General features: G+C 42.3%; 1 protein-coding gene across 1 annotated transcript in view; it reads left to right on the top strand.

Moving 5' to 3' along the window:
- Positions 1-2,041: 2,041 nt before the first annotated feature.
- ptpn20 (protein tyrosine phosphatase non-receptor type 20) overlaps positions 2,042-14,182 on the top strand; it is a 412,353-nt gene continuing 400,212 nt past the window's right edge. Inside the window, exon 1 of the mRNA XM_072282567.1 lies at positions 2,042-2,283. The gene's annotated coding sequence lies outside the window, so the exon portion shown is untranslated. The remainder of the gene's footprint in view (positions 2,284-14,182) is intronic.

Below are 14,182 nucleotides of genomic sequence, written 5' to 3'. Positions count from 1 at the left end.
AGGACTTTTTACAACTCAATTTCTCAGTATTATTTTTGTATTTTCACAACCTGTCTTCTTATGCTTATTGGTTGTTGATCAGTCTTTGGTTCTGTATCGTTTTCATAAATTCTTTTGTATTTCTTTATTTCCCTATAAACGCCTGAAGAAAATGAATCTGAAGGTAGTATATGGTTAAAACATAGACTTGATTTGATAATATCTTTTACTTTAACTTTGGGAAAAAATGCTGGATATATTCAGTGAGTCAGGCTTTCCATGTGAGAAGAGAAACAGAGTTCTTTTGATTTTCACTCCCTGTCCAGCTCAGGTTGAGCAGCAGACTCTGATCCACATTTGATTGCCCCATACATCCCTGACACCACTCCCTCTCCCACCCAAGGTGCCAAAACATACTGTAAAGAAGTTAAGTAAGGAAGATTGTTTGCTATTAGTTTGTTACAGTAAACGTTAAATAGTTATTATTATCAGAACTAAAACTAACCTCGTCTCCTCATAGCTGGTGGAATACATTGTGATTATTGCTCTGTTAGCAGCTCAATTATGTTTACTTACTCTCAGAAATCTCAAATGTTATTTACACAGGTAGATTTTTTTTACTGAAACTGCAACCATTTCTTCCTTTGGTCTCAAGGTCTTACAAAGTATGTTTTGTGGTTGAGGCATGATAGCTTTGCTCCGATAGCTGATAGTAAGGGTGGCAGTAGAAGTTAGAAGGACATTGTCTCTCTTAGAAGGACACCGATTTCCCAAGTGAGAGCATGAACCGGTGAGGTGAAGGAATAGATCTGTTCACAGAATGTCCAGTTTTCTCAATAAATTCATTTAGCTCTGAAAGTAAAACTGATCTCAGTGATGTGCACTTAGGGCAAGGAAAACAATGACACAATTGTGCAGCTATAAAAACTGCTGCTTCTCAGCAGTCAAGGCCCAGTGTTTAGTCCTGAACTCCTGTGCTGTTCATGTGGAGTTTGCATGTTCCCTTGCCACAGTGTAGGTTACACCTTCATATTCAGCTTGGGTAGTTTATGACCCAATGGTATGAACATTGAATTTTCCAACTTCAAATAATTCTCAGCTCCAGTTCTGTCCCCACCCTCCCCTCTCTCTCCTTCTGATCCTCCTCTGCGCACTTACGTTTCACCCCTTTCCCATTCCCCTCCAGCTCATCTGCATTTTCATCGCCTCTGTTCTATCCACCCACAAATTTCACTTGTTTATAATCCACTCTCCTTCATGTTCTGGCCTCTTATCCTCTCCCCTAACAGTCCCCACGGTCAGATTCCAGCAATGGTAGCCTTTATGTTCCTGCTCATCTCGCTACAGGTACTGCCGGCAACCTTTCCACACTTCCCTCCATCTGCCCTTTTTTTTGTCTGCTTCCTCCTATCACCAACCTGTAGGTACTTTGGTTCCCATTTCCACTTCCACCTCCATCTACCCGACATCCTTCACTCCTCTCCCGCCTACCAACCACCTCTGGCCCCTTTTAGTTTTCCATCTCCCACTCCTCCCTATACACGTTACCTCTCCTCTCCACTCAGTCCTGATGCAAGGATTTAAACCGAAACATCGACAGTTCTTGTCCTCAACAGGTGCTGCTCGACCTGTTGAATTCCTCCAGCCGATTGTTTGTTGGTATGAGACAAAGGCTGTTAAGGGACTACAGGGAACGAAGGAAAAAGGGTAGGGGGGGATGGGACAGTTGGAATGTTCGGCTCAAGGATTTGATGGACCGAATTGTCTGCTCTGTAGTAGTAAGTCGCATTCTCTCTGATCAGATTTCTCCAAAGGACAGTGAGGCTCAAGTTCAGCAATAATTTTACATTCTCCCTTGCTCAAACTAAAGTCCTGGGAAGTTTGACAAACTCTCTTCGACCTCTGCCAAGTCGGCCGACAAGCTCCTCCCAGTCTCTCAGTTATTGGCACTGCAACACAATTTAGCGTTACATCTCCTAGGTTTCTGGCCCCTCCCTCCCCTTGGATCAGAGCCGCAGCAGCCCAGACCAGCCAGGATCTCCCAGGGACGCTAAATCGATGGAATGGCTCCAAGTTCTCCTAATGGGATCGCGATAAAATCGCGCAGTTAACTCTAATTGTCAGTCCATTCGCCCGGCAGAGATTTGTCCGCAGATTGGACACCTCTGGGAGCTCAGGATGAAATGCCAACGCTGGAATTTCACCTGCCGGGCACCACTGGGCAGCAGGATCGGTCAGCCGTGACCAGCGCCTTGCTGACCACGTTGGAGTACGGAGTTTACTCTGAGGGCGCTAGCAACGCAGGTAAGACTTTCTCCTCCTTCCTTACCCCAGCAGCGGTAATTCTGGGCGCCTTGTGCCCTTTCCTCATCGTCTTTCTGCTGCAGAATTTGATGGATTTGGTAGCGGTAACTAGCGTTTAGATCTCGGGAGGCTAGCGGTTCTGGGCGAGGGAGGGCTGGCAAAGTCTGACAATGCCTGCAAAATTTTCAACTACCAACTAACTTTTATTCAGCAAGTGAAAGAAATTCACAGCATACTCCCTGACTTGAAATGCTCAAGCAATCAGACAGATTGGTAATAGAGAAAAATGTCAAATAGTGCATTGTGTGTGTGCGAGCTTTGACAGCTGAGGTTAAGAAAGTCGACTTTCTACATAGGAATTGGTCGTCCTTTGGTGTGTGTGTGTTTGTTTGTTTGTGTGGATGCTCTCGAATTCCCCCGCTTCATTCGCATTCGCATATGAAATGTCCAATCTTAAATGCAGAATAGGGTCAGTGAACAGTTGAATTCTGTTGCAGTGTTTCAAGCCGGGACGTCGATCTTTCTTTTCTCCCCATCGCCGCTGCTCGACCCTCTGAGTTCCTTCAGCAGATTACTTGTCTCTCCATATTGCAGCATCTGCACTCTCTTGTGTCTCCGGCATCAGTTTGGGGTGACTGGAGTCGCACAAAGGCAGCAGTGTAGAAGTCTGAAACTGGAGTGATGCTTGAACAGGATTAGCCACCCTAGAAAGAAGCTTTTGTTGCTAGCTTTGATGTGTGGATCAGTGCGATTTCTGTTACTTTACAATTTTCAAATTACTCTGTGCAGTTTCTAAAACTGGGTGTGAGTAGCTGGGCCTGGACTGGGAGGGACCTGTTAACTGTACATAAGAGTATTGGTGCTGAAAAAGAGTGGGCTCCACAAAGTAGGCTTGCTTCATTTGGTTCCCCTTAACACTGGAAAATAAATAGACAATCCACCTGTTGGAGTTGAAGGCAAAACATAACAGGCTGGTCAGTGCCTGTAAAAGTTTATGAAAAAAATCAAAAGTCAAATTTATTATCATGTCAAATGAAGAACTTACTTGCAGCAGCATAATAGTACATAGCATAAGAAAACAACATTCACGAGAAAAATATAAATTTAACAAAAATTATGCAAGAAAGATCAGAAATAGCAAGTCCATTGAAGTGCAAAGTGGTCATAATTTTGCTATACTGAAGTAGTGGCGAATGTTGGTTGAAGGCACAAATGGTTTCAAGGAAGTAACTGATCTTGAACCTGCTGATGTGGGACTTCAGGCGTCTGAGCCCCCTTTCCAATGGTAGCTCCAAAGAGTCACCATAGTCTGGATGGTGGAGATCGATGATGACGGATGGTGCCTTCTTGAGGCAGTGCCTCCTATGAGATGGTGTGGAGGGATGTACCAGAGATGTTTTGGTTCGAGTCCACAACTCCCTGTAGCTTCTTATGCTTCTGTGCATAATTAGGGATCATAATACCCAGGTCATGATAGGCTTCTGGATTTGTGAACTGATTGTAACCCCAGACAGTTTGTAGGTTGGGATTGTGGTCGTGAGCCAAATTCCAATATGGCAGTGATGTCTGCACTCTCACAACAGCCGGCAAATTCATCCTGCCAGTTCCCCAACCACTGGTTCCTATGTACGGGTGTTTGTAAACTGGGGAGCACCTCTTACCATCAGTGCTTGAAATCCGAAATTAAAACAGAAAGAGGCAGCCTCTGTAGAAAGAGAAACAGATAGGTGATTCAGTTCAAAGATCAAATTCAAAGTCAAACTGAAATTTATTATTAAAATACACTTGCCACCATATACTACCTTGAGAGTCATGTTCTTGCAGGAAAATAAAGAAATACATCTGAATTTATGGGAAACTAAACATAAACAGTGACAAATGGCTAATGTGCAAAAGAGAACAAATTGTACAAATAAAAATAGATGACTAACATTAAGAACATGAGTTGTCTCATCCTTGCCAGTGAGCTCACAGGTTGTGGAGTCAGCTCAGAGTTGAGGTGAGTGAAGGTATTCATGCTGGTTAGGAGCGTGATGGGTGTAGAGCAGGGGATCCCAATCTGCGGTCCGTGGACCCCTTGGTTAATGGTAAGGCGCCATGGCATATAAAAGGATGGGAACACCTGCTGTAGTGTAAGAACTGTTCTTGAACCTGGTGGTGTGGGATTTGAGGCTCCTGCACCTCCTACTTGATGGTGGTAGTGAGAAGAGAGCATGGCTTGGATGGTGTGGTGGCCGGCCTCGATGACGAATGCTGCTTTCTTGTGCCAACTCTCCTTGTAGGTGTTCTCAGTGGTGGAGAGGGCTTTACCTGTGATGGGCTAGGCTGTACCACTGCTTTATGTAGACTTTTCTGTTCCTGGGCATTGGTGTTTCCACACCAGGCAATGATGCAGCCAGTTAAGGTGTGCGTATAATACTGTATCTGGTTCACTTTCCACAAGTACTGCCTCTCCAACTGTAGATGCCTGTATTAAATGCACCATTGCTTTGTTCGGTAGGCACAACTCAAGAGCCTAATATTCCAACTATGTTCCAGGCAATCAAATGCCAAGTGATTTGTTCTTTGGAAAGGTTTACTGAGATGAAATGATATATAATTCATTGAAGCATTTACAGAATTTTTCTTGGTTTACAGCTCTTTGTATGCAAACAACACACATGACAGCTTGGCTCTTCCCAGTAATAGTACTAAAGTGTAGGAGTGTGATTCCACAAAGTTAGCTACCCTTACAAAATCTGGCCCAAGTGATGTTTTATCACTTGGCTGTCCTAGTTGATGACTTTCCCTCTTTTTCATTAACAAACACACACATACACACAGAGGCACAGACAAAATATCCCAGACAGAATCCCTGATATCCAGAATAATACATGCAAAATACCGAAGGATCATAGCAGGTCAGGCACCAACTATGGAAAGGAATAGAGAGTTGATGTTTCAGGCTGAGACCCTTCTTTAGGTCTCTACTTCACTTTATTCCTCTCTATAGATGCTCCCTGACCTGCTGAGTTCCTCCAGCATTTTGTGTGTTTTATTCTGGATTACCAGTATTTGCAGAGTATCTTGTGTCCCTGATATCCAGGTTGAAATAGTTCTGAATTTTCACTGATCCGTAGTGGAAGAGCTGTGAAATCCTGAACTCCTGCACTCCACTATAATTAAGAGCTAATAGAGCCCAGGCTACAGAGCCTGCCTATCTACTATTGAATTACCAAAGACAATATTTGTGAAGATGCCTCACATCCATTGGCCATTTAATCCCTGGCCTATTGTCAGCTAAAACAGTTTCTTAAGAATCTGGCCAAGGGAGCTCTTTATTTTGAAGGTAATGGATTTCTCAGCAGGCAGATATTTGAATATCCACCCTTGCTCTCTGTAGAAGGTACATTTTGATATTAAATATTGGGGGAGAGTAATCTGATTTAACAAGATTTGATGAAGTAGAAGTGCAGAAAATACTGTCTCCTGTTATGGAAAACAAAAACAAGGGCACTTGATGTTCAAAATGGAAATTAGAAATCACTTTTTTATTCATTCAAAAGTTTGCAAAACTAAACAGAATTAAGTAACCCCACAATCAATGGATCAGATCAAGGCACTATCATAACCAGTTCTGAATGGTATAGACATAATTAAAAATGCTGAAGAAATTTCAAGATTTTCACCCAGGAAAAAAATGAGTGTGTGATTTATCCAAGCCTCCGAGTGAGGTCCCATATTCACAGCAGCCAGCCTTTGCTCCAATTTGTTTCTGCCCATGTGATGTTACTAAGCATCTGAGAGTGTTGGATATAGTAGATACTTTGGATCACAACAACATGAAGGCAGTGTATTAAATTGTAACGAAGAAGTGCAACGACTGTGAAACATGCAGTGCGCATGCGCCGGACGTGCATGCAGCCTGGTACAGCCGTTCCGATCTATTCTTACTTTCTCCTTCTTACTTTCTAATTTACGTTTTTTTTTGTATTTTTTTTTCTCACGGTAACACGTCGAAGCTGTACCCTCTCTAACATGCTGGTAGAGAGAGTTTTATTTGGGTCTTTTTTAGCGCTGGAAATGGTTACATCCCGACACGCGGGACAGGAGCAAGATCGCATTGTGTATTCCAGAAACCAGCTAATGCCAGCTGGTTTAGCGTGCAGAGTGGCAGACACCCCTGCTGAAATCCGGAGGAAAACACACAGGGGATGCAGAGGGGGATCACAAAGTCGAGGAAAGAGGACCGGGTCGAGACAACAGAGACCTATGGAGAAGGGGAGTTTGGTGGGTAATACCGTTCCGACTGACTGGAAGTGCACTGGGAACGGTAAGCATAAAGGAGTTAGGTGCTTACTGTTCTGGTTAACAACAGATGGTGCAATCCGGGGCATATTACGATCAAGAAATGTGTTTGCAGACTGGATATTGAACTTTTTACTGTTGGACTTCGGCCATATTCCACCGTGATACAACACTTGGCGGCACGGGAGGCTGTTCCTGCCTGTGGCCATCGAACGTGCAGCTCCTCCCGTGGAGGGTTAGACACCCTGAGCCAATAGACTGGTCCTGGACTTATTTTCCATCTGGGATAGTTTGCATATTGTCATTTGATTGTTGGTGGTTTTGTATTGCTATATTTACGCTGTATTCTTGGTTGGTGCAGCTGTGATGAAACTAAATTTCCCTCGGGATTAATAAAGTATATCTATCTATCTAAATCAATTCTACTCAAAGATCCTGTAGCATCTCAGAGTCATACAACTTGGAAAGAGGCTCATTGTCCCATGCCCAGCATCAAGCATTCAATTCTGAGGAGAGAAGAACAGTTAATATTTCAGTCTGATGGACTTTCATTCAAATATGATGGTGGTAATGCTGAAGGATTGCTCCAGAACTGGCAGTACCTCTGTCCAAACCTTCTCAGTGCTACTGCAACCTTGGAATCTATCTAATTGAATGGAATTTGCCCAGATATGACCTGAACATAAAATGCAGCAGTAGGCCCTCCATTGATCAGGGTCGACCATGAATGCTGTGTCCTAGCTGTCTATGTAACCCAGGGCAGTACATTATGGAGAGCAAGCTGTTGCCCATGCAGCAGGCTGCCCTCTCCACATAGCTGATGAATCCAAGGAATGGCAGAGATCGATACAGTTTGACAGCAGTGGCATCGCAGGAGTTGCCAGTCAGCATTGAACTCAATGTAGGACGACCTTAGGGATTCCAGCTCTGGACTTTGCCTCGAGGTTTACTCCTGAAACCTTCCCCATGAGTGGGTATAGCTGCAGGGCAGTGGAGGTTTGAGTTAGGCTTTTTCTTCTAGGTGTGCTGCCAACTATGGCTGACGAGCCCCATCTGCCCAAAGCGACTGGTTTCAAGGCACCAGTAACCCACCTTTGCCAGTTGTCGGTAGAAACGGTCCCATTGGTTTTAGTAGCTGAGTCACACGTGAAGGCCAGAAGCTGGACTTTGTTGTCAGAGGCCTTGCGATGTATGCCATTAGGAGCATTTAACAGGTAGTGGGAGCTTATCCTCTCTACCATCCCCTGGCTACAACAACATAAAATGCAGGATGAATCACATCCAGCTGGTGTCCTCCAATATCGCCCTGTGATCATCAGTAAATGATAAAAGGTTACATTGACAGTGGTGTCAACACCAACCTTACCCATATCCTGCTCCATTGAAATACCGTCAAAATCACTGATCTCCAAGCCTCATCATGTTAATGAACTGAAAAGTGGAATTTGATTAGCATTAGTATTATCTTTGCCAAAATTATACTTGCATTGTAAAGGTATAGAGTGACATAGGCCTAACACAGGTAAATGGCATTAATATCAATGGGCATCAGGAACAACATGCTTATCTAAGGGCCATTTCTCTTCTGTGTGATTCAAGTTCAAGTTATTGTTATGAGCATACGTACACAAGGTATAAATGCTGTGAAAAATAGCTTATGTAGCAGCGGCACAGTGCACTATAAGATGTGGACAATCATGTTAACGTAAACTTAACATAAATCATACTTACACATGAGTAAAATAAACAACAAAATAAACACAGAGAGAAGGAGAAACAGGTCTCAGGAGGTTTCAAGGTTTGTCAGTTCAGTTCTGATGGCAGTAGGGGAAAAGGTGTTGTTGAACGTTGAGGTGTGGATCTTCAGTCCCCTGTACCTCCTGCTTGACGGCACCTTTGAGAAGAAGACATGAGCTAAATGAAGGAGGTCCCAAATGATGATGGCACCTTCCTGACACATAGTCTATTGCAGATGTCCTCAAGGTTCAAAGTAAGATTTATTATCAGAGTACATACATGTCACCACATACAACCCCGAGATTCTTTTTCTGCGGGCATACTTAGCAGATCTATAGAACAGTAACTAAACATGACCAATGGACACCAAATTGTGAAAATACAGATATAAATAAATAACAAACATGAAATAACAAGATGTTGTGGAAAGGTTTACCCATGATGGAACTGACTGAGTTCACTGCAGTGGGTAGCCTCTTGCATTCCTGTAGATTGCAACTCCCTTCAGAGGCTGTGATGCAACTAGACAATGCTTTACATCAATGTGTCTAGAAATAATGCATTGGCTGTCATCATACAGAACACAGAAGAAGATCTTTGTGGCTAAAATAGCCTACAAATACCTACTCCTGAGTTTTCCTCCAGGAATTCTTCAGAAAAGGTCACAGGCACTTCACACCCACACAAGCACATGGAATAGTTCTGATTGTGGCTGATGAATATAAATAATGAACATGTGCATACCCGTAAGAATTGGGATTAAGAATTGGCCACTTGTTTGATCTTGCTCCACTGTTGATATGGTTGTTGATATAACAATGCTGATATGATTTTAGCATCAACTCCCCATTCCCATCTATCATAGAAAATATTTCACTGCCTTGTTTATCAACTATCCATTTTTGCCTGACTATCTTCATCCAAAGAGTTTAACCGTCACTCACTGACATACAATAGCTCTTTAATATTGTCAAAATTTTTTCTATCAATTATAGACCAGAAACATATCAGGGTACCTAGGTACCTTGGCTAAAAGTTCAAAGTAAATTTATTAATAAAGTACAAACACAACCCCGAGCAATAGACACAAACTGTTAGAGGAACTCAGTAGGCCAGGCAACATCTGTGGAAAAGATATAATGTTTCAGTCAATGTTTTGGTCTGAGACCCTTCATCACGATTGGACTGGACTGATGAAAGGTCTCAGCCTGAAACATTAACTGTATTCTTTTCCATTGATGCTGCCTGGCCTGCTGAGTTCCTCCAGCATTTAGCATGTGTTGCTTGGATTTCCAGCATCTGCAGATTTTCTCCTGTTTGTGGTTGAACACAACCCTGAGATTCTTTTTTTCTGTGTGGGCAATCACAGTAAATAGTAAATACAAGAAACACAATAGAATCAGTGAAAGACCACACCCAACAGGGCAGACAACAACCAATGTTGTCCACATCAGTGGAGAATGATGAACCTGCTAGTTCAGCAAAGCCTTTCCGCCCATTTACACTTTGGGAGTGTAATGCAATCTGTTCCATTTTTCTAGATGATTGCAGTTCCTCCATATTTCAAGCAGCTTGGTGCCAGCAGGAAAAAGCAGTCTCCTTGGTTGACATCCCATCCTCAATGTTAAAGTTTTGTTCTTTTCCGTCAGCTTGTACCATAGGTACAGTGTGTGCTATCACCAAAATGCACTGTAGAAAAGGCTAGTCCCACTGCGCTGACTGAACTTATGACCACTACCATTTCGGAAGGGCATCATAATGAACACACGTGTATACCTCCTTTCTGAGTTACTTTCCATGTTACACAAAGGGGACTTCATTCTTCATTGTGACTGGTGAAGCCTCTTGAACCACTCAAAGGAATCTTCATCACATGGATGACAATGAGTCAAAAAGGTAGCTGACAAACCTTCCCAAACTCAATGAGGGATGGACAATGAGTATTCTCATTAATAAAACATTTGGACTTGATCCTCCAAAAGCCATTGAAACTGGGGCAATATGAGACTAAGAGTGACTGATTTGTGTTCAACAGGATAGCCAACTAAGGCGTCAACAAGAATTTTGTTGGCAATCACTAACAGTAAAGCAGGCTTAGGAGGCTGAATGGCCCCTTGCTATTCTTCTGATTCTTTGGACCTTATGCAGTACTCTGTCCCTTGTATGCATTGTTTGGCTCATACCACATGCTGGGACCTTCTATAAAGAAATCATGTTTTAGTAATAAGTAAGTTTATTTCAAATAACAGATAGAAAGAAAGTGATGAGCTGGAGTTATGGAAATGCTTCATGCACTCTGACAGCGTGCATAATGAGTATGTAGGTGGCCCCCTCTAGTCTCAATGTTACTTTCTAAGTAAGTCCTATATATGACCAAATACATGCCACAGGAAATGCTTTATTATTTGCCCATGCATTATTTTTTCAAATATGACTTTTCTTTAAGACGTTTGATATGCCACTGTCAATTATATTCATTTTAATCCATCATCAGTCACAGTCACGCAATACTTATGTAGTTATATCAGAAGCACTGTGGGGGGGATATTCATAATAAATACCATTCACTGGAATATACCATTTTATGTTCAAACTGTGACTACACTTCAAAAATATTTCATTGTGTCCTGAGATCATGCTGCATAAATGCAAATCTCTTGTCATTTACCCTGTGAAGTGTATAGCTGTAAGAATTATATTAAAACATTTGATTTTATTCTCCCTAACCATTACTTTCCCTGGGCTAAGTATCTGAGCAAGCAGGTAATAAAGAAATGAACCTGTCTGTGTTGATCTTTGCTCATTCCATTTCTGTGAGAGAGCATTTCTTGACGTCTTATCTTTATGATACTGATATGGTACGCACATCTAAAGCACTCAACCTTATCTATAGGGAGGGCTGGTACCCATTTGGTTCTGAACTTGCAATGAACTTGCAAGAGTTAGAGATATTTAAAGGATCTTGCAAATACTATAAAACTGGATTAAAATTGGAAAACACAAAGTGCGCAGAAGATGAGTGATGAGATTGGCCTTTAAGTTGTAATCTTCTCAGGCAGTCCATTGGGATTGATTGTAGAGCTGTTTCCACTCTGTTTCTATGGGTTCTGAGGTGACTAATGAGGCTAATGCGGGAACTGCATCCCCTCCCAAAGATGCAGCAGGAGGTGCATGGTAGGTAAATTGTGAAATCCTGCACTCCTTGTTTCATTGGTTTCTGAGGTCATGAGGTCATTGAGTTGCATACTCAACATTTTAGAAACATCTTCTTTCCCTCTTTCATCAGATTTCTGAACGGTCCATGAGCTCATGAATATTATCCCCCTGTTCCTTTTTTGTAATTTTTTAAACATTTATTTCTTATTGTACGATAACTTTTTTATGTCTTGCACTGTACTGCTGCTACAAAACAACACATTTCACAACATATGTCAGTGATAATAAATGTGATTCTGATCCCTTGTGCCATTTATGCAAGCCCTCTGGGTGCTCCCGACCCATGGACTGGATATTTCATCACTGCCTGCTTTTGGCTCTGCTTTCTGCTGCCAAAGATCAGGAATTCAGTGGAGATGTTCTAGGCTTTTCCAGTGAAGCTTTGAATCTGTTCCTCTGTCCAACTAGGTCGTCTCTTCCCATGAAATAGTTGGACTAGTTTTGAGAGTCTGGTATCAAAAACTCTAATTACATAACTGAGCTACTGTATCTGAGGAAGAGTAACATGCCCCTCAATATTGATAATGTCAATTTGTGGAAGAAGGGACGGATTGGTAATGTCAACCTGTGGAAGAGGGGACTGATCTTGGTTTGCTTATCCTTGCTGTAAATTTGGAAAGAGAATTTTGCAGAGACAGCACTGGGTGCTATCTTCAATTGCCTGCTGTTGGTGGTCCAGGTCTCTAAAGCTCTCAGAGGGCTTAGCCCAGTGTTGTCAGTCTAAGGTTGTGATCTTCAAACACTCTTTTCCATCTATCAGAATTGTACAGGCAGATTGAAGTGATGATGAATTTCATCACTGATGCCTGCCTTTGCTCATAGGTGACTCCCATGATATGAGAAGTGACCCACAGGTCTCACTCTGAAGCTTTCTTCTCAGAGAGCTGTGTTATGCAGATGGAGCAGGGTGGGTGGAGGACCTTCAATAAAAATACAAAATATACAGAAAAATGCTGGAAACACTTGGTGGATGTGGAAAGGGAATCAGAGTTAACAATTTCAATTAAAGATTCCTTAAAAATTCAGATTTCTGGCACCTACAGTTAGTTTGATTGATTGGGTGAAGAACTTTGTCTTGCCCATGATCCAAAATGGCACTGGCAATATACGGTGATGTTTTGTGGGCAGCTGACAAAACTACTGGATATTTTTCGAGATATTCTCTTTTTAGAAACATAGAACCATAGAAAACCTACAGCACAATACAGGCCCTTCGGCCCACAATACTGTATCGAACATGTACTTACTTTAGAAATTACCTAAGGTTACCCACTCAACCTATTCTCATAAGGCATGCTGGCCAACCCAGGCAACATCCTTGTATATCTCTTCTGCACCCTTTCTATAGTTTCCACATCCTTCCTGTAGTGAGGTGACCAGAACTGAGCACAGTCCTCCAAGTGGGCTCTGACCAGGGTCCTATATCGCTGTAACATTACCTCTCGGCTCCTAAACTCAATCCCATGGTTGGTGAAGGCCAATGCACAGTATTCCTGCTTAACCACACAGTCAACCTGCACAGCAGCTTTCAGTGTCCCATGGACTCGGACCACAAGATCCCACTGATCCTCCACATCGCCAAGTGTCTTACCATTAATACTATATTCTGCCATCATATTTGACCTACCAAGATGAACCACGATTACTGAAACCTGCAGTCTGTAATTTTGGACTCACTTTCGGGGACTCCGCAGCTTATGTTCTATGGTATTATTTGTTTACTTTTTTTTTATTATTTACACGATTTGCCCTCTTTTGCATGGTGGATGTTTGTCAGTCTTTGTTATGTGGGATATCTTGTGATTCTATTGTATTTCTTTGTTTTCTTGTATGTGCCTCCAAGAAGATGAGTGTCAAGTTTGTATATGGTGTACAGTACATACTTTGAAAATAAACTTACTCTAAACTTTCGAACTTTGATGATATCCTGAAACATACAGAGAATATTGTTCATCTATAGTATTACAAGGTTCTTCACTTCACAGAGCCTGACTGACTCATCACATATTTCCAGCAATGACTCATTTCCTTGACAAATGTTTCCATCAATTTCTGAAATGAAAAGTAGCATAGTTCATAAAGCCAATCAATTAATTTTCATTGTCAGCAAAACATCAGGAGCAAAATTACATCAGCCCACTCTTCAGTCCCTTATCTGCTAGCTGAGTGTAGCTAAGTGCCCCACTCTTGGGCACCAAATCTACTCTGCTCTACTCTACACTTGCAAAGCACAGCTGAAATGCCATTTATAGATTCACAGATGATATCATTATTGATAAACTTTCAGATGCACCAAGGGGCTGTATAAGAGCAAGATGGATCAGCTGGTTGAGTGGTGTTGCACAACTATCTTGCTCTCAGTGTCAGCAGGACCATGGAATTGATTGTGGACTTCCGGAAGGGGAAGTTGGGAGAACAGACACCAGGCCTCATTGAAGATTCAGTGGTGGAAAGGATGTTAGCTGCAGGTTCCTGGGCATTATCATCTCAGTGGCTTAATCCTGGACCCAACACGTTGATGTAATCATGAAGAAGGCACACCAGCTGCTCTACTTTGTTTGGAGTTTGAGGAGATTTGGTAGGTCTCCAAAGACTATTACAAGTTTCTTCAGCCGTATGGTGAAGGGCATGCTGATAGGTTGTATCACCGCGTGGTACA

The sequence above is a fragment of the Mobula birostris genome, chromosome 18 (genome assembly GCF_030028105.1).
Source record: "Mobula birostris isolate sMobBir1 chromosome 18, sMobBir1.hap1, whole genome shotgun sequence".
Taxonomy (NCBI): Eukaryota; Metazoa; Chordata; class Chondrichthyes; order Myliobatiformes; family Myliobatidae; genus Mobula; species Mobula birostris.
The sequence above is the reverse complement of the archived record's forward strand: the minus strand, read 5'-3'. Positions and strand labels throughout refer to the sequence as shown.